This window comes from Trichosurus vulpecula, chromosome 5, assembly GCF_011100635.1.
Source record: "Trichosurus vulpecula isolate mTriVul1 chromosome 5, mTriVul1.pri, whole genome shotgun sequence".
Classification (NCBI taxonomy): Eukaryota; Metazoa; Chordata; class Mammalia; order Diprotodontia; family Phalangeridae; genus Trichosurus; species Trichosurus vulpecula.
This window is the reverse complement of record NC_050577.1, coordinates 201,280,656-201,307,421: the sequence shown is the minus strand read 5'-3', so window position 1 is coordinate 201,307,421 and position 26,766 is coordinate 201,280,656.

The following is a 26,766-nucleotide window of genomic DNA, read 5'->3' as shown; positions in this document are numbered from 1 at the left end:
ATAGTAGTCACTTAGGAGTATAGGGGAGGAGGGGAAACACATCTTTGAACCTGACGTACCATCTTATGACAAAGCTCCATCCACCCTGTGATAGCTATAACTCTACATCTTTGGTCCTCAGGGAACAGAGAATGAACATACACTAGACCTTATCTAATTCCTTATAATATGCTCAGAGGTGATTCTGGATTTTCAAAAGCCATGCCAACAGAAACAAAGCTCAGATAACTCCTGCCATACCTACCTAGCAGTGTAGTTAAGAGTCCTGCGAAGACATGGAGATGAGGTGAAACATATTGCAAGTGTTTGTGTGACTGTCTTAGCTGCTCCTGACCCTGTGAGACGCTAGGATATTTAAGGAGAATAAAAGGCTGTTATGCTTACCAGTGGATAATTAGACAGGTTGATAATTAGACTAGGTAGTTTAGTTTATTTGTAGTGAAAGTCAAACATACTAAGCCCCCATCACAGGGTCTAGGGTAATACAGTTATGGTGACTGCAGATCCATAGAAATATTTCTAGTGTGAATGGGTCTCTGTGTCTTAATCAGCACGCGTACTAGCAAGAAGGAGGCCTAGCTAGCTCCTATCCGTTCGTAGCATTTGAAGTTCTCAGTCATGGTAGGATGTTAGGTTTCTGGTAAGGGCTGAGTCTAGGGTGAGAAGACCATTTAGATATTACCTAAACTGCATTTCTGATTATTACCTAAACTGCATTTCTGATCAGGAAATTGTTCCAAAAATCTGAAAATCTATCCCATCATCCAAAAAGAAATTTATGCAGAGGGAAAGCCTCTATAGGATCTATACCCAATTGCTCCCCAATGTGCTTTTCTATAAATATATGACCAGTCCTTACCACAGTGTTTGGCACATAGTAGACACTTCATAAATGGCTCTAGACTTGATTTGACACTAAAGGTTTCAGAAGTAATGGTGAGGAGCATCTTTTTTAGTGTATGGCCTTATGTTATCATTTAAAAACTAGAAGAGGATTGAAATTTCTCTGCTAAAGAGCCGAGAGCTTTGCTTGTTTCTTCTGTGAGCTGGTGGTTGCATATTAGGTTAATCACCATCTATCTCCCACCACCCCCTTTCCATTATATTAGGTAGGTTAGTTATTAATATGGGCTGATCCTTTTCCCCAGGAAGTAGGGGAGACATTTGATAGAATTACCCTGGAAAAATGAAAGATTTTTAGAATATTGTAAAGACTGAGAAATTAACACTTTATTGCTTTTCTTCAAGTCCTGTGGATTTAATAGACTAAGTAGGAATGTAACTTTTAAAATTATATTTTTACCTACTAATGGTAGGTGTCTCCTAAGGCTCTGTTCTGGTCCTTTGTTTCCCATATACTATTTCACTTGATGATCTTATCAGCTCCCATACATTCAATTATCATCTCTATGCAGATGAGTCTATTTATCTCCAGTCTTGCATTTCCAACTGCCTATTGGATACCTTGAACAGAATGTCTTGTCATATTAAACTCAACACGTCCAAAACGAAACTCATCTTCCCATTTTACCTCCTGCCAAGTTCTCCCCTCTTCCTCACTTTCCTATTGCTGCTGAGGGTACCACCAGTCACCCACACTTGAAACCCAGGTGTTACTCTCAGCTTCTCACTCTCTCCCCTTCTGCATATCCAATCAGTTTCCAAGTTCTGTAATTTCTATATTCATAATATCTCCTATACTCCCCCTTCTCTCCTGTTACACTGACACTATCTGTTCACTCCTGTCTCACATGAGGAGGTGGACTTAATCCTTACCAAGGTTAAACCCTCTACCTGTTCAAGTGATCTCATTCCATCTCATCTCCTCCAACATATTGTTCTCTCTGTCATCCCCATTCTTTCGCTTATTTTTTAATCTGTTCCTGTCTATTGGTTCATTCCTCACTGCCTACAAATATTTTCTTCTGCCATTTTATAGCTAAACTCCTTGAAAAGGCACTGCTGCTTTCTCCCCTCTCACTCTCTTCTTAACTTCTTGTGATTCAGTTTCCAAGCTTTTCATGCCACCGAAGCTGCTCTCTAAAAATGACCAATTGTCTCTTCATTGCCAAATCCAATAGCCTTTTCTCAATCATCATTCTCCTCAACCTCTCTGTAGCCTTTGACACTGTTGATCACTCTCTTCTTCTTGATACACTCTCCTCTCTAGCTTTCCAGGATATCAGTCTCCCCTGGTTCTCCTCTTAACCTGTCTGACTGCTCCTTTTCAGTCTTCTTTGCTGGATCCTCATCCATATAATGCCCTCTAACCACTGGTGTCCTTCAGGGTGCTGTCCTGGGCTCTCTCTTCATCTCCTTCTATACTACCTCGCTTGATGATCTCATCAGCTCCCATGGATTGAATTACCATCTCTATGTTGATAGTTCTTAAATCTACCTATCCTGCCCCAATCTCTTTGCTGACCTCTAAACTCACATCTCCAACTGCCTTTCAGATATCTCAAACTGGATGTCCAGTACACATCTTAAGCTCAACATGTCCAAAACAGAACTCATTATTTTTCCCCTAAACCTAACCTCCTTCCCTATTACTGTAGAGGGCAACATCATCCTCCCAGTCTCTCAGGCTGACACCCCCAGCTACCATCTTCAACTTCTCATTATCCCTCACCCCCAAATCCAGTCTGTTGCCAAGGCCTGATGATTTCATCTTTGCAACAACTCCTGAATATGGCCCCGTCTCTCCTTTTACACTGCCACCATTCTAGTGCAGCCCCTCATCACCTCATGCCTAGACTACTGTAATAGCTGAGGGTGGGACTGCCGGTTTCAAGTCTCTCCCCATTCCAATTCATCCTCCGTTCAGTCACTAAAGTGATTTTCCAAAACTTCAGGTCTGACCATGTCAACTCCCTATACACAATAAATTCCAGTGGCTCCCTGTCACTTCCAGGATCAAATACAAAATCCTTTGTTTGGTATTCAAAGACCTTCATAACTTAACCCCTTTCTACTTTTCTAGTCTTCTTGCACCTTACACTCTGCCATGTATCCTTGGATCCAGTAACACTAGCCTCTTGTCTGCACCATGAACAAGACATTCCATCTCTCATCTCCAAACATTTTCTCTGGCTATCCTCCATGACTGAAATCCTCTTCCTTCTCAACTCTGCCTACAGCCTTCACTGGCTTCCATTAGGTCCCTACTGGAGTCCTGTCTTCTATAGGAAGCCTTACCAGGTTAATACTAGTGACTTTTGTCTGTTAATTATTTCCTATTTATCCTGTACATAGCTGGTTTATAAATATTTATTTGCATGCTATCTCCTCCATTATATTGTGAGCTTGTTGAGAACAGGGGTTGTCTTTTTTGCTTCTTTTTTTGTATCCCCAGAGCTTAGCACAAGGCCTGGAGCATAGCAGGCACTTGATTGATTGATTGATGATACGAAATGACAGACAGGAGGCTAAAATATCTAACTCTTGCTTTTTTCTGCTAAGTAGAAGGATCTTTGGACTGAAGAGGATAGAACAAAGTGAAGAAAAAGTAAGAAAGAAGTTAGCTACTCTTGTTGAGTTCAGGCTCAGGTAAAGGACATTTAAGGATCCTGAAGGAACTGGATATAATTGCTGAACCACTGCACAATATGTGAAAGATTGGAGAGAGCTAGAGATGTGCTGTAGGACTAGGAAAAGAGAAATATCTGCATTTTCAAAAAAAGGAAAGAGGATAAAGTCTGCAAACTATAAGCAGCTGAGATTGACTTTGTTTTCTGGCAAAATTCTAAAATGTATTATTAAAGGGTTAGTTTGTGAATTTTTAGAAATGGAAACAGTGATCATTAGGAGCCTGATTGGCTTTATCAAATTCAGGATCATATCCTAGTAATAAGGTTACTAGACTGGTAGGTTGGAGAATACTATAGACAGTTTATTTAAATGTTTATCAAGACTCTATCATGCCATTCTTGTGCACAAGATGAGAAATGGACTAGACAATATTACAGTTACATAGATTCAGAACTAGTTAAATGATTTGACCCAAAATGTGCTCCTTAAAGAGGTTGATGCCATCTTGGAAGAAGGTTACTGACATAATACTCAATAATATGATCTTGGTTCTGTGACAATTAATGACTTAGTTGGAGGCCTAGATGGCATACTTATAGTTTACAGGTGACACAAAGCTAAGAGAGAAAAGTAACATGTTGGATGATAGAGTCAAGATCCAGAGGTTTCAACAGACTCGAATGAATCATTATTCTAATAAGATCATACTTGACATAAATATAACACACAGGATCAGAAAAAGCCAATCCACAAGTATAAGACTGGTGAGACATGGCTAAAAATGAAGTTCATGTGGAAAAACTCTAGTGATTTTAGTTTAAGTGGACTCCGAGTGGAGTGGGAGAGCCAACGGCTTGATCTAGTAGCTAATGTTGAATCAGGTTGCATTAGGACAAATATGGTGTCCACAACATGGGAACTCTTAGTCCCACTGTAGTCAAGTGGTCTTGGTCAGACCACTTCTGGAGAATTATAGGCAGTTCTGGTCACTGCACTGTAGAACATTAATAAGCTGGACAACCAGACTGGTGAAGGGCCTTGAGTACATGTCATGAGTATCAGTTGAAGGTACTAGGAATGTTTAGCCTGGAGGAGAGAAGACTCAAGGGGAACATAATCTAAAGGGCTGTCATATGGAAGAGGGATTTGGTTTATTTTGTTTATCTCTAGAGGGCAGAACCAAGAGCTCGTGGTAGAAGTTACAAAGAGGAAAATTTAGGCCGATGCCAGTAAAAGCCTTGCAACAGTGAAATTTGTTGAAGGTAGAATGGGCTGCTTCGGGAGCTGATGGGTTCTTTCACTTAGGAGTTCTTCAAGCAGAGTCTAGATGACTGCTTGCCAGGTCTGTTGTAGTTGAGATTCTTTTTACATGTTGAACTGGATAGCTACTGAGGTCCCTTCCCACTCTCAGATGCTGTAATCTGTCCAGCACAGTGTCTCTGCATCTTGGGTTGCGGAGCTCACTCTGGTTTTTATTTTGGGAGGAAATTTCCTGGGCTTGGGGGCCACTCAGCAAACATGGTCTATGTTTCTAGAACTCTCAGTACCAAGAGTCAGATACAAAGTGAAAGTTGCCTTTGCTTCCTCCCCTACCTCTTTCCCAATAAAGAACAATACCATAATATAGCGAATATCTTTAGTGTTCTTTGTTTGTTTTTTATGGGGATTGTATGAAATGGGCCAAATTCCAAAAGATTAGTTCTCCTTTCAATATTTAGCTCAGGCATTTTAAGGCTCTACTGAAACTCTTGTCTTTAATTTCATGTGATTACCAATCTTATCAGTTTTAAAACACAACCCTTGCTACTACAGCCCCGGTTTACGTATTGAAGAACTGAGGCTTAGGAAGACTTAAATTTTTTTTCAAATTTAAAAATAAAAAATTCCATTTATGTAATAAGACAAGCATTTCCATAACATAGCATAATAAAAAGATGATTGCACATGAAACTGCAAATCTATTATGTAAAACTTGTGATTCCTTTTAAATATATAGTAAGGCTATCATATAAATTTCATTTTTTTTCTCTTTTTTCCTTTTCTTTCTTCCCCTACTCTGCCCTAGAGATGGCTGCCATTCAACACAAATATATATGTATGTATATGTATTTATATATGTAAAATTATTCTATACATCTATTTATCTATCCTTTCTCTAGATGCAGACAGTGTCCTTCTTCATATGTCCTTTATTTTTAATCTGTGTATTTGCAATAGTAAAAATGACTTAGTTGCTCAAAGTCATTCTTAAAACAATGTTGCTGTAACTTGCCGATGATCACATAGCAAGGTGTACCCTTTCTCACCATAACTTAGCATCTTTTCCCCTCTTCTTTTTTCTTAAAGATCAAACACTTGGAATGAATGGATCACCTAAGCACTTGATGTGGTCACTGACATTTGTTGGTACAGCTATGGCAGGGATACAGGGCCTGGAGCCATATTCACAGATATTACTCTGGCTCTGGAAAATTGTGCTCAGGCTATATTCAAAATAGAATTAAGAATTGGCTAACCTCAATACCAAAGGGTTCTTGGTAGGGGGTTCTTTCCTCTGACGCTTCTTCAGGCCCAAATAGGGATAGAAACTGAAATCCTGAAAGATATTAGCCTAGATTCTCAAGGAGTCAGGCAGTGAATCAGAAACATTTTTAACATGCTTTTGTTTTAACTCTAAATTCCCCTCTCTTATTCGTTTTTATTTCTAACTCACTCCTTAGCACTTTCCTTTCCTTCTCCAGCTCTTCCACATCCCCCAACTCTGTTGTTGTTTTTTGGCAGAGTAAGAGGCAGAATTCATTCGTGGATAAATAGAAGGGGGATTGAGTAATAGAGAAGGCAGAGAACTCTCTCAAATCATTCAGAAAGTAGGAATGGGAGCAGAAAATGAACCCTGGGGTCCATAATCCTAAAATGGCATTGTTTTTTTCTTTTGAAAGGCATAATATAATATAAATAGAATATAAAAATATAATGGAAAGAGTGCAGGTTTCAGAATCCCATTAGTGCTGTCTATAAATCTGATGAAAAGGAAAAGGATCAAAAGGCACAAATACTGCCTAGCCTGCAAGCCATCACCACCCAGCCCCTTGGCAAACACTTGACTTAGAATCTCAGGTAACTTACAGTAAGTACAGCGTGAGACTTTCTCCAGGGAACACAAATAGAGACACACAGGGAAAACCATCTGGACATTAAGGCATCAGGGTAGGATAGTGGATAAAGTGCTGGCCTTGGAAATAGGAAGACTTGAGTTTGAAACCTGTTTCAAACACTTAGTAGTGGTGTGGCCCAGGACAAGTTACTTATCTTCACTAAATTTCACTTAACTCGTGATGTCCCTGCCAGTTCTAAATCTATGATCTTAGATCTCTGATTCTTTGAACCTGACTTCCCCAAAACTTTACTGCTCTGCTACCAAAAGGTCTGACTTGGCTCTGTTCCTCTCCTCTTTCCAAAACACTCAGCTTCACAGTCATCCTACAAGGTCTGATGTAACATCGGCCAAGAGGCTCGCCTTCTCCCTAGTTTATATGCTGCCTTGAGGCAGCATCACAGTAATAGAAACACTGGTGACCTCAATAGAATTATTGACAGTAGCTACAGCCTTCCTGTTCCACAGATGAACTGCCCCGACCTTCTTGATTATGAGAACAGCCAGACTGGAAGTCAGAGGAGCTGGATTTGAGTTCTGCTTCCTAGCTGTAAGATCTCAGACAAATCACTCAACCTTGCTGACCTTAATTAGTTAAACGGGGATGGAATCTTGCACTATTTACCTCCAAGGGTTATTTATTTCATGGCATGAAAGTACTTTGCAATCAGAGGGTGGCTAGGTGGTGCAGTGGATAGAGTACAGGGACCTGGAGTCAGGAAGGCTCATCTTCCTGAGTTCAAATCTGCCTCAGACACTTAGTGGTGTGACCCTGGGCAAGTCACTTAACCCTGTTTGCCTTAGTTTCTCATCTGTAAAACGAGCTGAAGAAAGAAATGGCAGCCACTTTAGTATCTTTATCAAGAGAACCCCAAAAAGCATCATGAAGAGTTGGATATGACTGAAAAAACTGAACCACAATAACACCATTTTGTAAACATAAGAAACTGTACAAATATGGACTATTATGAGTGGAGAGGGGAGAAGGGAGGGCACTGAAGAGCATGGAAAGATAAATAGATAGGAGAGAAACAATTTGCCTACTTCATAACCTCTTGCCTCTTGGTGAGCCAGGAAGAGAAAATCAGGGAAGAGTGGTGGAGAGAACATAGATCTAGCTATATTCCATGCAATACAGCACACAAAACTAAGTCATTTCTTGGCATACCATCACTTATGCACTACAGGCAAGGAAATATCTGCCCAGCAAAAACTGATCCACAAACTTATTTTCCTTTCCAGTTTATGAAGAATCCATTTCTGTATACATGCACAAGATTGGTCTGGCATGAGAAAAATAAACAGGCTGGCTTGTTTTTCTTACGATTGAATTTCCTGTTTTTTCTCCACCAAACCTCTCTCAGTTCTACTTTGCAGTATTCACAGTGTGGGGTAAATTAAGAACAAATGGGTCTCTGGGGCAACACAGGCACAAGTCCCCAGTAAGGAATCATTGTTTACAACGTGATTCGTAATATGAAGTGGAACTTTGGGGCCCCTCAAACCCGAGGCATTTTGAACAACTGCCACTTTTCCCCTAATGCAGTATTAATTCACCTCTGCAGTCAATCACTCAATAAGCATTATTTCAGTACCTACTGTGTGCCAGGAATAAGCACAGGGGATACAAAGAAAAGCAAATAACCATACCTACTATCCAAGAGTTCATTGTCTAATGGGGGAGGGAGAATAAAACATGAAAATAACTATAGACAAAGTACATACAGGATAAATTAGAGATAAGGTACTAGCATTAAGGAGGATCAACAAAGGCTTCTTCTCATAAAAGGGGGAATTTTAGCTGAGACTTGAAGTAAGCTAAGAAGCCAAGAAGCAATGAACTCCTTCCCAACCTCTCTGTCATGTCTGGAACTGGCAGGAAGAGAAGATGGAGAAGATATTTGCAAAATGCCACTATCAGTGAACCATTCATATTTACAGGATGGAATTGGACCACTAGGATTTTATACTGTCTCTATGGAAATATTCATACTCTCTGATATCACATCTTAGTATTTCCAAAGATAGGTGATTTCATCAGTATGTATATATCTTCTATTGATACAGATCACACTCTTTTCCTCTCAGGTGCTTACAGAGACAGTCTTTATGAGTTATTGTGGCTGAAAATGTTCTTTATAAGAGGGCCAATCTCCTGGTGATCAGCTTATTTGCAGGTAGCCAGGTTGGTCCTACCATGAGAAGCACAATTTTTCTCATCAGGTCATATTCTAAATTTTTTTCAACTTCATGGGAACTACTAGAGATTGTGGGGGCTGGCATGGTTTGAGGAACCCAAGGTTCTAGAATACTAGATACATACATACAATACTGGATACATCTAGAATGTATCTAGCGTATATACTAGAATGTACATACATACAATACACCACTAGATATATACGTACAATATACCACTAGAATCTAGAATACTAGAATCTTAGAGGGGAAAGACTTCAGAAGCCATCATCTTATCTTATTGCTAATCCCCAGTAAGTGATCATTTATCCTTCACTTCAACTCAGGCTGTAATGGGAATGGAAATGAAAGTTGTCTAACTCATTATCAAGGGGATCTTCATAAAGGATTCTTTTCTCTTACTATTTAAGCATTTTAGAAATTCAGCCTCTAGAAAGTGGGAACCTACTGTCTTTGAGTCAACAATTTCTGTTTTTGGAGAGCTGTAAGAGTTAGGAAGCTAAAGTCTTCCCTTCCTCAACTTCCATGCCTTCTTCCTAGTTCTGTCCTGGGATAGTATAACATGTTCTCGATGAAGCTGTGATATATCTTTGCAATCACTGCTTCCATTTCAGCAATCATCTCTTTAAGGATCTGCTCTAGAATTTTCCCAGGAATAGAAGACAAGACTTTGGCCAAGAGTTTGCAGACTCTGTTCTCTTTTCATTTTGAAAAGGCCATCTGACCTTGTGTTTTTCACGATGTTTCAAATCCTACTGATTGGCTCTGCAATCCTATCTGTTAGTTCTTTCAGTAGCCAAGAATGCAGTTTATCTGAACTAGGTGCTCAGCCTGATGACATTAATTCATCAAGGGCAGTTAGATGCTCTCTTACCTTCTCTTTACTTATCTTGGGCAGCAGCTGCTTGTCAGTCATTTTTGTTCCGTGATTTTCAGTACAGAGGTCATTATTCTTTTCAGAGAAAATAAGAGCATAATACTTCCTCATCTGTGTTAAAGTAAAGGAGGTGAGAATAAGGGATTATGCCAAGGAATTTTGAGATGTATGAAGGATTTAATAGCAAAGAGCTCTGTTTTCTCCATAAAGAATGAGGTGGGCTCCTCTGTTGAGATGGTGGGGGAGGGAGTGGTGTGGAATTCTTGCGGAGAGAAGAGAAGGCTTGAGATGGTTATAGTGAGGAGTGCAGTGGAAGATCAGGTGATTCTAGGCCAACCTGCAGTCTGGTCATAGAGATTATATCATCTCTGATCAGTTGCCAAGTTTTGCTGCCTCTAGTCCTACATCTTTCCCATTTATTTCCATCTCTCCTCTCACATGGTTACTTCCTAGTTCAGACCCTCATCATCTCTTGCCTATATCAGAGCAATAGGTTCTTAATTGGGCTCCCTGTTTCCAGTAGCCTCCCACCCTACCCTTAATCCATCTTCAACACTGCTTCCAAATTAAGATTCCTATAAGTCAGGTATGCCCTTATTACTCTCCTGCTTGAAAAACATCAATGGCTTTCTATATGAAGTCTCTAGCCATCATTTAAAACCTTCAATGATCTGAATCACCTCCTTTTCCCAGCTTGCTTCATATTCTTCCATTTTGCACACTCTGTTCCAGATTAAATGGCCATTTGAATCTTCCCTGAACTCAACATGCTGTCTCCTATCTCCATGTCTTTGCATACGCTGTCCCACATGCCTGAAGGCATTCCCTCCTCCTCCCAGCCTCTTAAATCCCTAACTTCTTTTTCAAACTCTTTTCTGATGCATCTGGTAGTTCATAGTGGCATAAATTTGGAGCCCGATGGTACCTTTGAGAACATTTAGCCAAACCCTACATTTTACTGATAAGGAAACTGAGACTCAGAAATATTAAGCAACTTACCCAAGGTCATACAGGTAGTAAGTGGCAGAGGTGAAATTTGAACTCAGGTCCTCTTAATCTAAACCTGGTGATCTTTCTATGCTGCTACCTGCTATGTTCATTCCCTCCCCAAATGGTCTCTGTGTAAATGTTGTATTCTGCCCCCTGCCCCAGTTAAATGTAAGCTTTATGAGGACAGCAGCTATTTCATGTATTCCCAACGTCTGGCATCTAATAGACCTTAATAGATCTGTTGAATTGAATTGTGACTGCCATGAAGATGTTCTTGTTACCCCAATCAACTTCCTCTCTGCTCTATACTTATCACATAGATAATTAACCAGGGCTAACCTAAGAGAATTCCCAGGTGTACTCCATGTGAGGGAGGAATGTACCATGTGACATTCCTTAAGAGTGTGGATTAAACCCATATCAGATTGATGTCCATAGTTTTGTAGTTTCTCACTCAACATTCATACTGAAGATTGCATTTTTTTTTGCCATGAAAGCCCTCTCTCATGCATAACCATAACTCCTAATTCAACTTTGTCTGGCCTCTGAATCTAATCCAAAAAGTTCCAGTGAAGACTGTTTCTATGGAGTTGTCTATGCAACAGGAAGTGTTCCGATTCAAAACATATGTCCAAACCGCTGACTCTGCAGTTTGGATCGAGTTAGTAAAACTGAGAAAGAAGTCCAGTCTTGGGAAATGGGAATGGTGGTGGTGTGATTCAGGGCAGAATGGAACATTTTGCATCAGATTGATTTAGTCTAAATGGTGCTTCTTTTACAATTTAGCTTGTCTAATTCTTTATCCTTCTTCCAGCTACTTCATATGAAATTCTGCATAAACTCTTGGACATTTCCAATTGGATATCCTTTAGACATCTTAAACACATATCCCAAATAGAAATCATTATTTTTCCTCTCAAACCCTCCTTTCTTCCTTATTTCCATATAATTGTTGAGGGCACCACCATTGTTTTTATTCTTAGACTTCAAACTCAGGTTTGAAATCTTTGAATAATTCTGAATTCTTCCCTCTCCCTCTCCCACCCTTATCATACTTGGAGTTGCCAAATCTATTGATTTTTCTTCAATATCAACTCTTATACCTTAGCCCCTTCTCCTCACTCACATGGTCAGTACCCTCATTCAAACCCTCCTCACCTCTGTCCTAGGCTACTGCCTCCTAAATGGTCTCACTGCCTTCAGTCTAGCCCCCTCTGTAATTGTCACACAACTGTCAAATCGATATTCCCAAAATACAAGTCTAATCATTTCACTCCCTTGTTCAAGAAACTTCAAAGGTTGCCAGGGTGAAACATAAACTTGTCCACCTGTCATTTAAAAGTCACTCTTGCCCTGGCTCCAATCTGTCTTTCTAGGTTGATTACATATTATTCTGTATCACATACCTTTACATTCTGCCCCAAATGTCTTTCTTACTGTTATCCACATAAGATATCATATCTCCCACTTCTATGTCTTTGTCTAGGCTGTACCCAAGATTAGAATACTTTAGAATTAGTTAAGAATAGTTTCTTAACTCTATGTCTAGCTTCTTCCAAGTTTGGACTGTCCTCATCACTTCAGTTGCTGGTGTCCTCCCTAGGAATAATTTTTTGTTTTGTTCACTCATCCGTTTACCTGTGCTCATGTTGATTTCCCTCAATAGAATTTGGTCTGGTAGCTGACAAATTACTTGTTGAGAAATGAATTATGACATCTGTTAACTGAATATTTTTGTTATAGTTAATTGTTTCCCTTAAATTCTCAATTCTGTTGATATATAATTTGGTATTATAGTCTCTGATAATCTTATTTATTTCCTTTCAGTTCTTTGTGAATTCACTATGATAATTTTTTCTTTTGGAAATTTGATATTCCTTGCTCTTTCTTTTAAAAAGACTAATTTATACTATTTTATATATAATATAAAAATATATATTTTAAAATGATTTATAAAATTCATTAGTATTTTAAGATGTTTTAGGATGAAATTATCTAATGATTTATTTTTAACAGCATTTTATTAAAACCAATTCTTTTTTTAAGTTCAATATTCTTTGTTTTCAATGTTATTTCTCCTTTGATTTTCACAATTTTTTACGTGTGTTAACTGACCTACTTTTTAAATTATATGAGCAATTTGTTAATCTCATTTTTACTAGTTAGCCGGGTTTCAAAGATAAGTTTTCTAGGGATCACTTTAGTTGTACCCCACATATGTTGTTTGTTATCAACATGTTTAATAGAATTGTTAGATATTTTTTGTTAAATTAATTTATGTTTTGTTTTATTATTTATTCTTTGACCTATTCATTTTTGTTTAGGATATTGTTACTTAATTTCCATTCAGGTCTATGTCTTTTGCTCATATATCTTTTATTGATTATATTTTTATTGCATAATGGGTTATAAAGGATATATTTAATATTTCTATCTTTCTACTTTTTTCTGACTTTATATTTTAAAAAGTATTGATGATGCTGAAAGATAAGTGTACTTTTTAATATTTGTATTTTATATTCTCATTCCCTAACAATGAATGTTCCCCAAAGTTCCTTCCTGGGCCTTCTTCTTTTCTCCCTCATGCACTTTCTCTCTTGTCCATCTCATAAGCTCCCATGGGTTTAAGTATTACTCTTTGCAAGTGACTATACATTTAGCTCAGTTCCAGATCACTAAATGCCTATTGACATTTCTAAATGCGTGTTCTAGAGCAGACCAGCACAACTTGTCAACGTCTTTGGCAGACTGACTGTGGTTGGTTGTTGTGGGTCATGTGACAGGTTAGAGTAGAGACAGACCTGCAATGGTTGATTCCTGAGGGTCACCGTGACAAACAGGAGTGTGTGCAGTGGCAATTCCACATTTTTCTAGGGCTGCCCCAAAGCCTTTGGTGGGCTTCTGGGCAGTATGATGGCCTGTCCCAGAGAAATCTCAAGCTCAACATGTCCAAAACTGAACTCATTATCTTCCCTCCCAAACACTCCCCTTCTAAACTTCCCTATTTTTGCCAAATGTGCTGCTGTCTTTCCGTTTTCTCAAGTTCATAATCTGTGAAATAGGTGTTATTGTTTTCTCCATTTTACTGACCAGGAAATTAAATCTGAGGTATTAAGCAACTTGCTTACTCAAAGTCACACAGCTAGTAAGATTGAGATAGAATTTGAACTCACGTTTTCCTGATCCCAAATCTGCCACTCTATCCACTATACTGCCCTGCGGTATTATTTATCTTTCTGAGATTCTCTTCTGATCTATAACTTCCTTCTTGCTTATCTTTCTGTTAGATTTATTAACTACTGAAAGTTGAATATATAGTGGAAATATATAGTAGAAAGTAGAATATAAAATTAAGTCTTATCAAGGTATTTTAGTAATTCAATTAGTTTTCCTTTTAAGTGTTAGTTGTTAGGTTATTTGAGCAATTCAATTGACTTTTCCTTTAAGTATTGGTTGTTAGGCTATTTGGTGCTTATGTATTGAAGCATAATGACGTTTGCTTCATTATATAGCATGGGTCATGCCGAGTATGCCCAGATAGTCTCCACTTGCTTCCAGTTGGCCATGTGGGAACTTTGGGACTGCTTTTATCCATTTGGTAAGGTATTGGTGAAAGAACTTGGTGTTTTAATATGGTGTGGAAAAACTCTGAATCGTATTATACTTTGGTCCTTCTTCAGCCCTGTGACACCAGCAATGAGGTGGGGGTGGGGGGTAGAGTACTATTTTTGTTAAAAGAACAAGGTGCTATGGTTTGAATCTCTTGGCTGTGACTCCTCAGGTGTCAAGATGTCATCCCAGTGAGATGAGGGGAATGACATGGTCCTTCTCTACCCTGGTATTTTGGATAGTATGAAATTCCACCTCCGTGGCATTTAGTGCTGGAGACTATAATGTGGCAAACTTGAACCCAAGTCTCTGGTAGCTCCAGATTCCTTTATGTTTCCTTCTATGAGCAGTCTAACTTATGAATTGAAGAGGTCTTCATGTTTAAAGAGAAAGGGTGATAGCATCCATGTTAGCAGTTGCTTGTGGTTGCAACAGCAGCAGGTACAGGACAGCATCAAGAGAGGCTTCCTTCTTCATTGGAAAATATGTTCGCCAGAAAGATTTACCCAAGCTTAGCTGTTTGATCAGACAATGCCTAGCTTAGGTAAAATGTAAAACATCTGGATAGTGGTATTACAACAATGCATTATATTCTGATGAGGCTTAAGTATTGGCCCAATTAGTTGTAACCATCATTACAAATTAATATGATTGAATTCTACCCTAATTATTCTGTTAAGTACCCTGTGATTCTATTGTGCTTAGTATTTTTTTCGGTTAGTAGGTATAAATTACCTGCCCCATATCTGATTCATATTGTGTACTCTGGGTTCCCTATTTTACTTCCTGCTTTTTTTTTGGGAAATCCTAGATTTGCAAACTCTTTTTACTGTACAGTTACTCCTTCCACATTTTTGGCTCTCCCTTTGTACCATAGAAGAAGTCTGAATTATTATGATATTAAAGGATAAAATATGTTAAAATTATAAAATACTATACATAAATTTCATTCATTTTTGAGTTTCTAAACATTTTCTGTGCCTTCTGCTGGCCTTCATGTGTCATCTGCAGCTTCTGCAAAACTCCCCCCAAATTCCCATTTAATGTCTTATGCTGACCTGCAATATATTGAAGCTACAATGGGGAAAGTCATGATATTGAGTGAGAGGGATATAATTTGTGAAGACTTCACAGGGTAAGAATATAGAGGCTACATTCTTCTCATATTTCTGGAATGGGGAATGTCTGAAGGAAAGGCTTGGAATTTACCCTTTTTTGTGTATCATTTAATTGTTTCCCTTAAATTCTCAATTCTGTTGATATATAATTTGGTATTATAATCTCTGGTAATCTTATTTATTTCCTTTCTGTTCTTTGTGAATTCACTATGATAATTTTTTTCTTTTAGAAATTTGATATTCCTTGCTCTTTCTTTTTAAAAAAACTAATTTATACTATTTTATATATTTTTATATATAAATAAAAATAAAATATATATAATATAAAAGTAAGATTTTTTATTTTTAAATTATTATTTATTTAATATTTTTAGTTTTCACCATTAATTTTCACAAGAGTTTGAATTACAAATTTTCTCCCCATTTCTACCCTCTCTCCAACTCTAAGATGGCATATATTCTGATTGACCTGTTGCCCAGTCAGCCCTCCCTTCTGTCACCCCACTCCCCCCCATCCCCTTTTCCTTTACTTTCTTGTAGGGCAAGATAGATTTTTATGCCCCATTGCCTGTATATCTTGCTTCCTAGTTGCATGCAAAAACTTTTTTTTTGAACATCTGCTTTTAAAACTTTGAGTTTCAAATTTTTTCCCCTCTTTCCTCCCCACCCACCCTCCCTAAGAAGGCAAGCAATTCAACATAGGCCACATGTATATCATTATGCAAAACCCTTCCACAATACTCATGTTGGGAAATACACACTATATTTTGCTCCTTCCTTAACCTATGCCCCTTTATCCAATTTTCTCTCTTGATCCTGTCCCTTTTCAAAAGTGTTGCCTTTGATTACCTCCTCCCCCATCTGCCCTCCATTCTATTGGACCCCCTTTTAATCTCCTTCCTCCTTCTTTCCTGTGGGATAAGATACCCAAATGAGTGTGTGGGTCATTCCCTCCTCAGGTCAAATCCAATGAGAGCAAGATTCACTCATTCCCCCTCACCTGCTCCGTCTTCCCTCCCAACAGAACTGCTTTTTCTTGCCACTTTTATGTGAGATAATTTACCCCATTCTATCTCTCCCTTTCTCCCTCTCTCAATATATTCCTCTCTCATCTCTTAATTTGATTTTATTTTTTTTTAGATATCATCCCTTCATATTCAACTCACCCTGTGCCCCCTGCCTATATATGTGTGTGTGTGTGTGTATATGTGTGTGTGTGTGTGTGTGTGTGTACGTGTGTGTGTGTGTATTCTCTTCAGCTACCCTAATACTGAGAAAGGTCTCATGAATTATACACATCATCTTTCCATGTGGGAATGTAAATAAAACAGTTCAACTTTAGTAAGTCCCTTATGATTTCTCTTTCTTGATTACCTTTTCATGTTTCTCTTGATTCTTGTATTTGAAAGTCAAATTTTCTATGTAGCTCTGGTCTTTTCACTGAGAAAGCTTGAAAGTCCTCTATTTTATTGAAAATCCATAGTTTGCCTTGGAGCATGATACTCAGTTTTGCTGGGTAGATGATTCTTGGTTTTAATCCTAGCTCCATTGACCTCCGGAATATCGTATTCCAAGCCCTTTGATCTCTTAATGTAGAAGCTGCTAGATCTTGTATTATTCTGATTATGTTTCCACAATACTCAAATTGTTTCTTTCAGGCTGCTTGCAATATTTTCTCCTTGATCTGGTAGCTCTGGAATTTGGCAACAATATTCCTAGGAGTTTTCTTTTTGGCATCTTTTTCAGGAGGTGATCAGTGGATTCTTTCAATTTCTATTTTACCCTCTGGCTCTAGAATATCAGGGCAGTTCTCCTTGATAATTTCTTGAAAGATGATATCTAGGCTCTTTTTTTGATCATGGCTTTCAGGTAGTCCAATAATTTTTAAATTCTCTCTCCTGGATCTGTTTTCCAGGTCAGTGGTTTTTCCAATGAGATATTTGACATTGTCTTCCATTTTTTCATTCCTTTGGTTCTGTTTTATAATATCTTGATTTCTCATCAAGTCACTAGCTTCCACTTGCTCCAGTCTAATTTCTAAGGTAGTATTTTCTTCAGTGGTCTTTTGGACCTCCTTTTCCATTTGACTAATTCTGCCTTTCAAGGTATTCTTCTCCTCATTGGCTTTTTGGAGCTCTTTTGCCATTTGAGTTAGTCTATTTTTAAGGTGTTATTTTCTTCAGTTTTTTTGGGTCTCCTTTAGCAAGTCATTGACTTGTTTTCATGGTTTTCTCACATCACTCTCATTTCTCTTCCCGATTTTTCCTCCATTTCTTTTACTTGCTTTTCCAAATCCTTTTTGAGCTCTTCCATTGCCTAAGACCAGTTTATGTTTCTCTTGGAGGCTTTTGATGTAGGCTCTTTGACTTTGTTGATTTCTTCTGGGTGTATGTTTTGGTCTTATTTGTCACCAAAGAAAGATTCCAAAGCCTGAGTCTGAATCTGAGTCTGTTTTCGCTGCCTGGCCATGTTCCCAGCCAACTACTTGACCCTTGAATTTTTTGTCAGGGTACAACTGCTTGTAGAGTAGAGAGTACTTTGTCCCAAGCTTGAGGGGTTTGTGCTGTTGTTTTCAGAGCCACTTCTACACAGCAAGCTCTGCCACACCAGCGCTCCTCCTCCCCCAAGAACCACCAACCTAGACTGTGACTCAGATCTTAAGCAGGCTCCGCACTCCTACTCTGATCTGCCACTTAATTCCTCCCACCAGGTGGGCCTGGATCCTGAAGCAACTACAGTTGTAGTTCTGTCCTCAGAGCTACACCACCTCCCCTGTCCCCAGGGCAGTGTTCCAACCACGAACTCCTTTCACTCTGTCCCTCCAGCTTTTCCCACTAACCTTCTCTGTTGTCTTTGGTGTTTGTGGGTTGAGAAGTCTGGTGACTCCTACAGCTTACTGATTCAGGGCACTAGGGCCTGTTCTGCCTGGCTCCCAGTCTGGTTGGTCCGGACACAGCCCATGCTGGGCTCTGCTCTGTTCTGCTCCCAGCATGGTGAGATAGACCTTACCCAGCAACCATCCAGGCTGTCCTGGGCTGGAGCCCTGTTTTCCCCTGCTATTCCGTGGGTTCTGCAGCTCTAGAATTTGTTAAGAGCCATTTTTACAGGTTTTTGGAGGGATGTGATGGGGAGCTCATGCAAGTCCCTGCTTTCCAGCCCTGGAATTTAACCTTGTAGTGACTTACCTAACTTCTGGAAAGTCAGGGCCTGAAGCTGTAGGTGCCCCTCTCTTCCCCCTCTTTTGGTGCTAGCACAAGAATTTTTACCAAATAGGGAGATAATGGACTACCTGTGAGCTGTTTGTTCTCTGCTCCAGGAAGGTCTCCCTCTCCTTCCTCATTCCTTCTCTTTACCTTAGCCGTATCATTGCCACATCAGTAGCCAAATAAGGAAAGTATGTATGGATTGGCTCTGTATTTTCATGCCTAAATTGTAAGCCCACCTTCCAGCCAATGGTGAGAAGGGATAGAGGTGGGTGGGAATCTTTGCATTAAGGGTATATCTGTTGATGCATTTCCTTTGTGCCTTGCCTCCCTCCACTAGTTCGTCCTGGTGGAGGCGACACCCAAATCTTGGGAGGTTTGTAAAATAAATTCACTTTGCTTTTGCCTAAAGATGCCTCTCCTATTATTTGATTTTTCATCCCACACAATATGGAAGGGATAACTGTATTTAACATTGACCCTGGGACACTGTAGTGGCAGTAGGGATTGTTAATGACCTAATGACTGTGAAAAGGGACCTTTCTTCTCACCAGCTCACAATGACAGGATATAGGACAGAGAGGGGCAAATGGCCCAGGTCCTGTGGGTACAGTTGAGTGGTCTCTCAATGCTTGAATTATCTATCTTGCTCTTTCACCTCCCTCACTTTTTGCTCTGTATGCTTCACTACAGATATTTTTTTATGAAATCTGAAATAGGCATGCACTATATGTAGTACCGTAGAGCTAAGCATATCACACGAGGGATGGAAAACGGTAGACTACATCAAGAGACTAAGGAACTGGATAGGTAGATTTTTCTTGACAGCTTTTTGTGACTTTGCCATTGACCAACTGACTGTGCAGTTGGGTCTAAATTATAAAACATCTGTTTATTTAAATCTATCCAGTGATAAACTACCATTTGGCGTCTCATCTCAGACATAAAATAGCTTACATTTCTAGAGACTGCAAAACTTCCAAGTGTGGCCTGACCCAGATTATAATGTCATTGGGAAATGTTGAACAAAATAAAAATACAATACAACACAGACAATGTTAATTTGTGGTTTTCTAAATCAATATTTGGCCCATAGGGTTCTGCTTCTCTTTGAGTCTGACACCACTGCTTTAGAGGCCTTTGAGGTTTACAAAATACTTTTTTTAGAAGCGATAAATAATGAGTCTTATTGTTTCCACTGCATACATAAGGGTTTTGAGGCTCAAAGACATCAAATGTACTTGCTTAGGATTACATATTAACCCTAAAAACTTGGATTTGAAACTGTTTCCTGATTTTAGGAATAGCCAACACTTTTTCCATTAGGCTGCATTCTCTTTTTGGGGGTAGTATAAAGAGCCCTTTGGCAATTGGGAGCTCAGGGATCAAGGGGTGGTTATGCCAATTAGTAGTCTTGTGACCTTAATAATTCACATAACCTCTCTGAGTCTCAGTTTCCTCATCTGTAAAATGAAGGAACTAGACTAAATTATCTCTAATGTCTCTGCTAGTTCTAAATCCTTTGATCCAAAGCTACTTTCAATCTCTGAACCTAAGTGTCCTCATCTAGAAAATGAGGTAATTGGGTCATATCAGTGGCTTCCAACCTTTTCAAGGATGAGAGCGCTCTCCCTCTCTCTCTCTCTCTCACTCTCTTGCTCTCTCTCTCGCTCTCTCTCATAGACTGTTGAAGAACCCCCATATAAAAGGAGTTCTTTCGTTGAGGAAATACATGATGAAAAAACTATTGTGGATTCATTATGATTTTAAAATGTAAATGTATTTTATTAGCCATATTGGTTGCATATATTTGAAAAGGAGAAATAACAGGTATTGTGAGAGACAGTATTTTTTTTCTTCCAACCTAAGTAAATTTGTGATATTTTTAATACTAACTTATTCTACACATTTTGTTGAAGCTATGTAAAGATAAAAATGACATTGCCTGGCACGTAAAACTTGAATTTTCAGGCCTTTGTGATAGCTTTATGCTCCCCATGCCCCAAAGTTGTCTGTGGTCCACAAGTTGCAAACTAGGAGACTAGTATATCTTTTAGTTCCCTTCTAGCTCTAATATTATGTAATTATGATCATGTGAGTGATAATAGCAGGTAGGTAGTGCAGTGGATAGATTGCGGAAGACTCATCTTCTTGAGTTCAAATCTGGCCTCAGACACTTACTAGCTGTGTGACCTTGGGCAAATCACCACCAAATGACACCAGGGTTGGCACTTCACCTAAACCTTGTCTGGAGGAGAAAACAAAGAGAAATAATCTGATTCAAGAACCAGACAGAGCTCTGACACAGGCCGTATGCTATGAGCATTATCAACCACCATATACTAAGTGAGCTAAGTCAATATATCCTAAGTATTCTAAGTGAGCTAAATATTCTTATACTGGTGCAAAGGTCTAAATCTATTATTTCACCAGGGCCTGCCTATGGGATTCCAAATGTGAAATCCCCTGATGTTGCAAGGTAATAGTAGCTTACATTTATATAGTGCTTACTATGTGCAAGGTACTATACTAAGTGCTTTACAATTATTATCTAATTAGATGCTCACAACAATCCCTAGGAGGTAGGTGCTATTTTAACCGCAATTTTATAGATGAGGAAACTGAGGCAAACAGGCTGAGTGATTTGCCCAGGGTCACAGATCGAGGAAGTTTCTGAGGCCAAGTCTGAACTTAGGTCTGCCTAACTCCAAGCCTGGAGATCTATCCACTGCACCACCAGCTACCCTAAAAGATAAAAGAATTATTCAGTGTTTTCTAATAGATTCCTGGGTTCAGCTCCAAGTTTCCAAATGTTTACAGTGTTCTTCTTACAACCTCTCCAATCCTTGTATAAAATCAATTAGCCCAGTTTTATTTAATTTCATTTCCAATATTAGAAAAGTTAAACAGAGAATTAATAAGTGATTCCAAAGTCCACCATGGACCTAGAGCATTGCCCCTCTCTAGCCTGTAGCCAGATGATTACCTAAGCTGAAGCTCACCTCTAGAGGTTCCCTTTCCAGTCTAAGGATTCAAAATCTCATTAAAGAAGGAGGTTTTAATGAAAATAGACATCTTATTGCTCATTTCATTTCAGGAGTTGGGTTGAAGGAGCCTTTAAAATGGAAAAGAAAGTCCATGACAAAAAAGTATTGAGCAAAATACCTCGTGGATTTTTTTTTGAAGCAAAGGGGTTTGTGATAACAGTTCAGAACCAGGGAATTGTCACAAGAAATTATAGTTGTTCTCAAGGAGTCCGGGGTTAGTGATCAATGTATATTGTGCAAGAAATGGTAGAAATTGTGCAACACATCATTGTCAAAAGAGAGTATCACCTAGTTAGACATGACCTGGTACCTAGAATTATATATCAGAATTTCGAATCATTGTAAAATAAATACAGAACTGAAAATATCCTGAAGAACTCGATCAATGACCTGTATTGGAACTTAACCATTGTCATAGACAAAACTGTCACCTGTGACTGCCAGGACTTAATATTGAATCACAAAACCTTATGAGTGTTTTTAATAGATAGTACAAACCAAAAATTCATAATCTTCAAATTACACAGAATTAAAAGATTTCATAATATAGAGAAATAACAGAAATCAAAAGTCACGTGAGAACAGCTGATATGCATGAGATGCTTGTTGCCTTGTCTGCTACTAGTTTGCCAAGGATACTTTCAGAGAGCCTATAGAGGATAAGCTGGTACCATACTTTTATTCAACCACAAAAGAAGTTATTTTACACAACCATTCACAAAAAAAACTAAATATGAAATAATAATAGCAGGAAAGCAACTTGTCCTAGGAACATTTCTTTTTGAACCCAATGGAAAAAAGATAGGTTAAGAAAATAGTAATAGTAATCCATTATCGATGTGATGGGTGGGAAAATGACAAAACAGAGGAATACTGGTGGGCATGATGTACAGTTGGTACTTACTGTGTCTTGGGACTGTTGTAGTATCTGTGAAGTCTTAGCAGGAACCCTGAAACACTGGCAAGTTGGGTTAGCACCCCAATCAGTATGAGACAACTGCTCCTAAAGAGTCAAGGATGGGACAGCATGGAATTTTAGGCTGGCCTTGCTTGAAATTCTTGTGACAATCAGCTTAAGTTGAACTTCAGAATAAAGGCAATACTTATAAATACCTTGCTGGCTTTTATGAATGACACATCAAGTATTGAGTCATCAAGGCCATTGCTAACACATTACAGAAAGTATTCTTAAGAGGTAAATAGGGAGGGTGGGGTAGGGAAAGGGAATATATCAAGTCATGGATCAATGAATTTAGAGCCAAGGGACTTTGGAGCCCATCCAATCCAACTTCTTTCTTTTACGGACAAGGAAATGGAGGTCTAGGAGGGGAAATTATGTTCTTTGCCTTCTTCTGGTAAGAAATTTTAGAAAATTTTCGAAGGAAAACTGAAGCAAGACCTTGAATAAATGACTTCATCTCAATTTCACCTTTTATAAAAATGAGGGGTCTAGATTAGATGACTTCTAACTTCCCTTTCAATTAGATGTTCCAAAGGCTCCATGGTTATGCTCAGGCTTATCTTGGGGACAGGATTTCTTGGGTATTTTGATTGAAGCTTCCTCTGGAAAAATCTAGATGGTATACTCCTTCACATCCACAGCGAAAAGCAAAGAAGACCTAAATTCGAATAGTTCTTTATTAGCTAGAGGTGCCCATGGGCAGTGAATTGGACTGTTTTTCCTGAGGTCATTCTTTCAGCATTGGCGGTGGGTGGGTAGAGAAAGAATGATGGGAGTAGAGGGGTGGCTTTTAACTTCTTAGCCTGCTCACTGACACACTGGATGTCAAGAATAATGTTTAGTCTGGTGACTGGCAAGAACATGAGGGTCATGACTGATACAATGCCAGTGATAAAAGAATACCACAACCCCTTCTCCATTTCATTCTTATAGACTGACTTGGGGTGGGTGGAGAGGAGGCTTAGGTGCTTTAAATTATCCAGTTCTGATATATCCATTTTCCCCTTGCCTTTGTTTCTTCCCACAGAACAATGGACAGCAAACTCTTCTCTTTCAGAGCTTCTATTGGTTTATGTTTAAAGAGGTTTTTGGAGGAGGCCCAGCAAAAAATGCCTTCAATAGCTTTTGTCTCCTTGGATGGAAACGTCCCACTTCTCAGCTAAAAAGGGAAGGGATCAAGATATACTAAGGAAAGGGGCAATGCAGAAATGGTGCTGTGTTGGTGAAAATGGAGGAATTAAATGTTAAGTATGGGTAGAAAATGTACCAAGATATTTTGAGGACTATATTTGTTCTTCAAGCTAAACGCATAGAATGTGATAATTCAGAAGAATGAGAGCCACTTAAGATTTTTAACGTTGTTGGGTTGCCCAGGCAATGAACAGGCATTTGTGGATGGTTTGTTGTTAGCAGTAAACATTTACACAGTGTTTCACATCTTCAAATATTCATCCATAACACCTAAGGATTTTAGAGCTTGAAGAATAAATACCTTAGGCATCATCTAATCCATCTACTCATTTTACATGTGGGAAAAATGAGTCTTTAGGGCTGTGCATTAACTTGGTCTATACCACATAGCCTAATTGGAACCTGGACTTAAAACTCAGGACCCCTGACCCCCCCAGTTTCATACTCCTTTTGTTTCACCTTGCTGCTCTCCACAGATAATTGTGCCTTTCTTTTACCAAAGGTGACCTTTCTTTACTGCCCAGTAAAATAGGCTGGAATTGATAGGAGATATTTTTCCAGTTGGGGAAACTGAGGAATGTGACAGTGGGGAAGGAATAGTCCAAAAGGATAACTAAAACTATGATGCAAGAGGAAGGATTTGTTCTCTCACACTATGGGTATCTTCCTTGATTTCAGCTCTATCTCTGGACCCTCGCTGATTCTTCCCCATCAGAACCTGTGGGCGTGGAAACGAGAGAGATTAAGTGATTTGGGAACAAGGGGCTCAGACCTATTCTGGTTCCAGTTCTTCACAGACAGACTAGAGCACAGGGAGAGGAGGTGGAAGTGACTGCTGTCATTATATGCCTCGATTTGCATAAGAAGCCGACCCAGGGAGACTAAAGAAAGATTCTTCTGCACAGAGATGGAAAACTGTGAATGCTTCATTCTTATATAAATTGACTACTAACTCTGGTTTAAGTGGAGGTTAGTTGGGTCTCCTGCCTACTTTTCTGCAAGTTTGTTTTCCATACAAGAGCTTTTTGACATTTTGTGAGATAATACTGCTCAAAAAGTTCCATCTCCTTTCTTTGTAATTGATTCAGATGTAGAATTTCTCTTGCTAGGTTGGTCCTTATCTACTGAGTGGGGCTTTTGCTGCAGGAAGGGAGAATGAGGGAGGGGATGTGAAGAAGGACATGAGGGAGAAGTGCTGTGGTCCAGGTCAGAGATAGAGGAGGCAAGGTGGTATTGAGCTGAAAGACCTTTCGTCATCTGCTCTGTCCTTGCCATAATGTCCCTGGGTTAATAAGTGAACTGAACTTTAGTGAGGAGCAGTTAGAGAGAGTTCCTGCCAGTGACCGAAACCTGAAAGAAAAAAGCACTAGCCATAGGAGCTTCTGACCTCTTCCAGATCCATGTTTGTGCTGGCCCTGGGATCAGACTTCCCTAATTTTTTCAACTGACCCTGGATGTGAGTTGAACATCAGTTACAAACTGTACACTATTGACACTTTTGCTGACTCAAAGAACAATTCCTGGGTTCAAGGTGGCTTTATGATGCTGGAGCCTGAGAAAGGTTAAGAGGACATGAATAAATGACAGACATTTTATTTTGTATTGTTTTATCGTTATTATGTTTTGCTTGTTTGCTTTGCTTTTCCCCTGTGAAAAGCAAATACTTTATTACTGTGTCCATGCATGCTCATTGTAGGGAGCCACTTCCATTGTGACCAGGACTAATGCTTAGGGCTCCATGAACTGTATCAACTTTGTAGGAAGGCAGAGTGTGTAAGATGTGGGTGCTTAAGAGCTTATTTTGATTGAGTAAATCTATAATAATCTATGCTCCTTAGATAGAGAATTGGGGTTTCCACATAGAAAGGCAAAGTCAAATGACAGAAGGTTGTCCATTCTCTAAGAGCCATAGAGTTTGACATTTCCTTAGCATTTTCGTTCTGTAGGGTAGCCACTAGGTTGAGCATGGGCTGCCCAGTGCCAGATACTTCTTTTTACACTTTAAAAATTGTATTGATTTTTAAAAAAATATACAACTTCATATCCAAATATATTTGCTACATATCCTTCCTTCCCCCCATTTTCAGCAAGTCATTTCTTGTAACCAATATGTAAAAAAAGTGGGACAGTATAAGTAATGTCCTACATTCACTGATCTCTGCCTTTGCAAACTTCCTCATATATTCTCCAGGATCAAGCTTGCTTAGTATTATTCCACAGCATTCAGTTAGACTTTTTGCCTTTGCATTTATGTTATTGTAGCCATTATTGTGTGTATTGTTTTCCTCTTCATCTCTCTTGAGTCTGCTTCAGTTCATTAAAGTTTTCCTGGACCGTTATGAATTTTTCCAATTAACAAATTGGGAATTTCTTATGGCATAGTAACATTCCTTTGTCTTCATATGCCACAATTTGTTTAGCCATTCTCCAAAACCGATGGTTGTTGAACAGGACTAAGATAGTGGTCATCAACGTCACCCACTGGTTGAGCATTCATTCAACAGCATTTATTGAATACCCACTGTATGCCAGGCACTGTACTAGGCACCAGAGACACAAAGACTAAAACAAAATAGCCCTTTCTTTCAAGGAGTTAACATATCCATAGATAAACAAAAAACCCAAAATATATTCAAAACTATGAAGGAATTTCAGGGTAAAGGGGAAGAACAAACATTAGTAATTGGGGGTATTAGGAAAGGCATGGAGCAGGAGATACCACCAGACCTGTTCCTTAATGGAAGCTAGAGATCCCACAAAACAGAAATTTAAAAATATAGAGCATTCCAAGAATGAAGGCCAGTCTGTGCAATCTTATATAACTGGGAAATGGAATATAGTATAAGGACAACAGCAAGTAGGTTGGTTTGCCTGGAACATATAGTA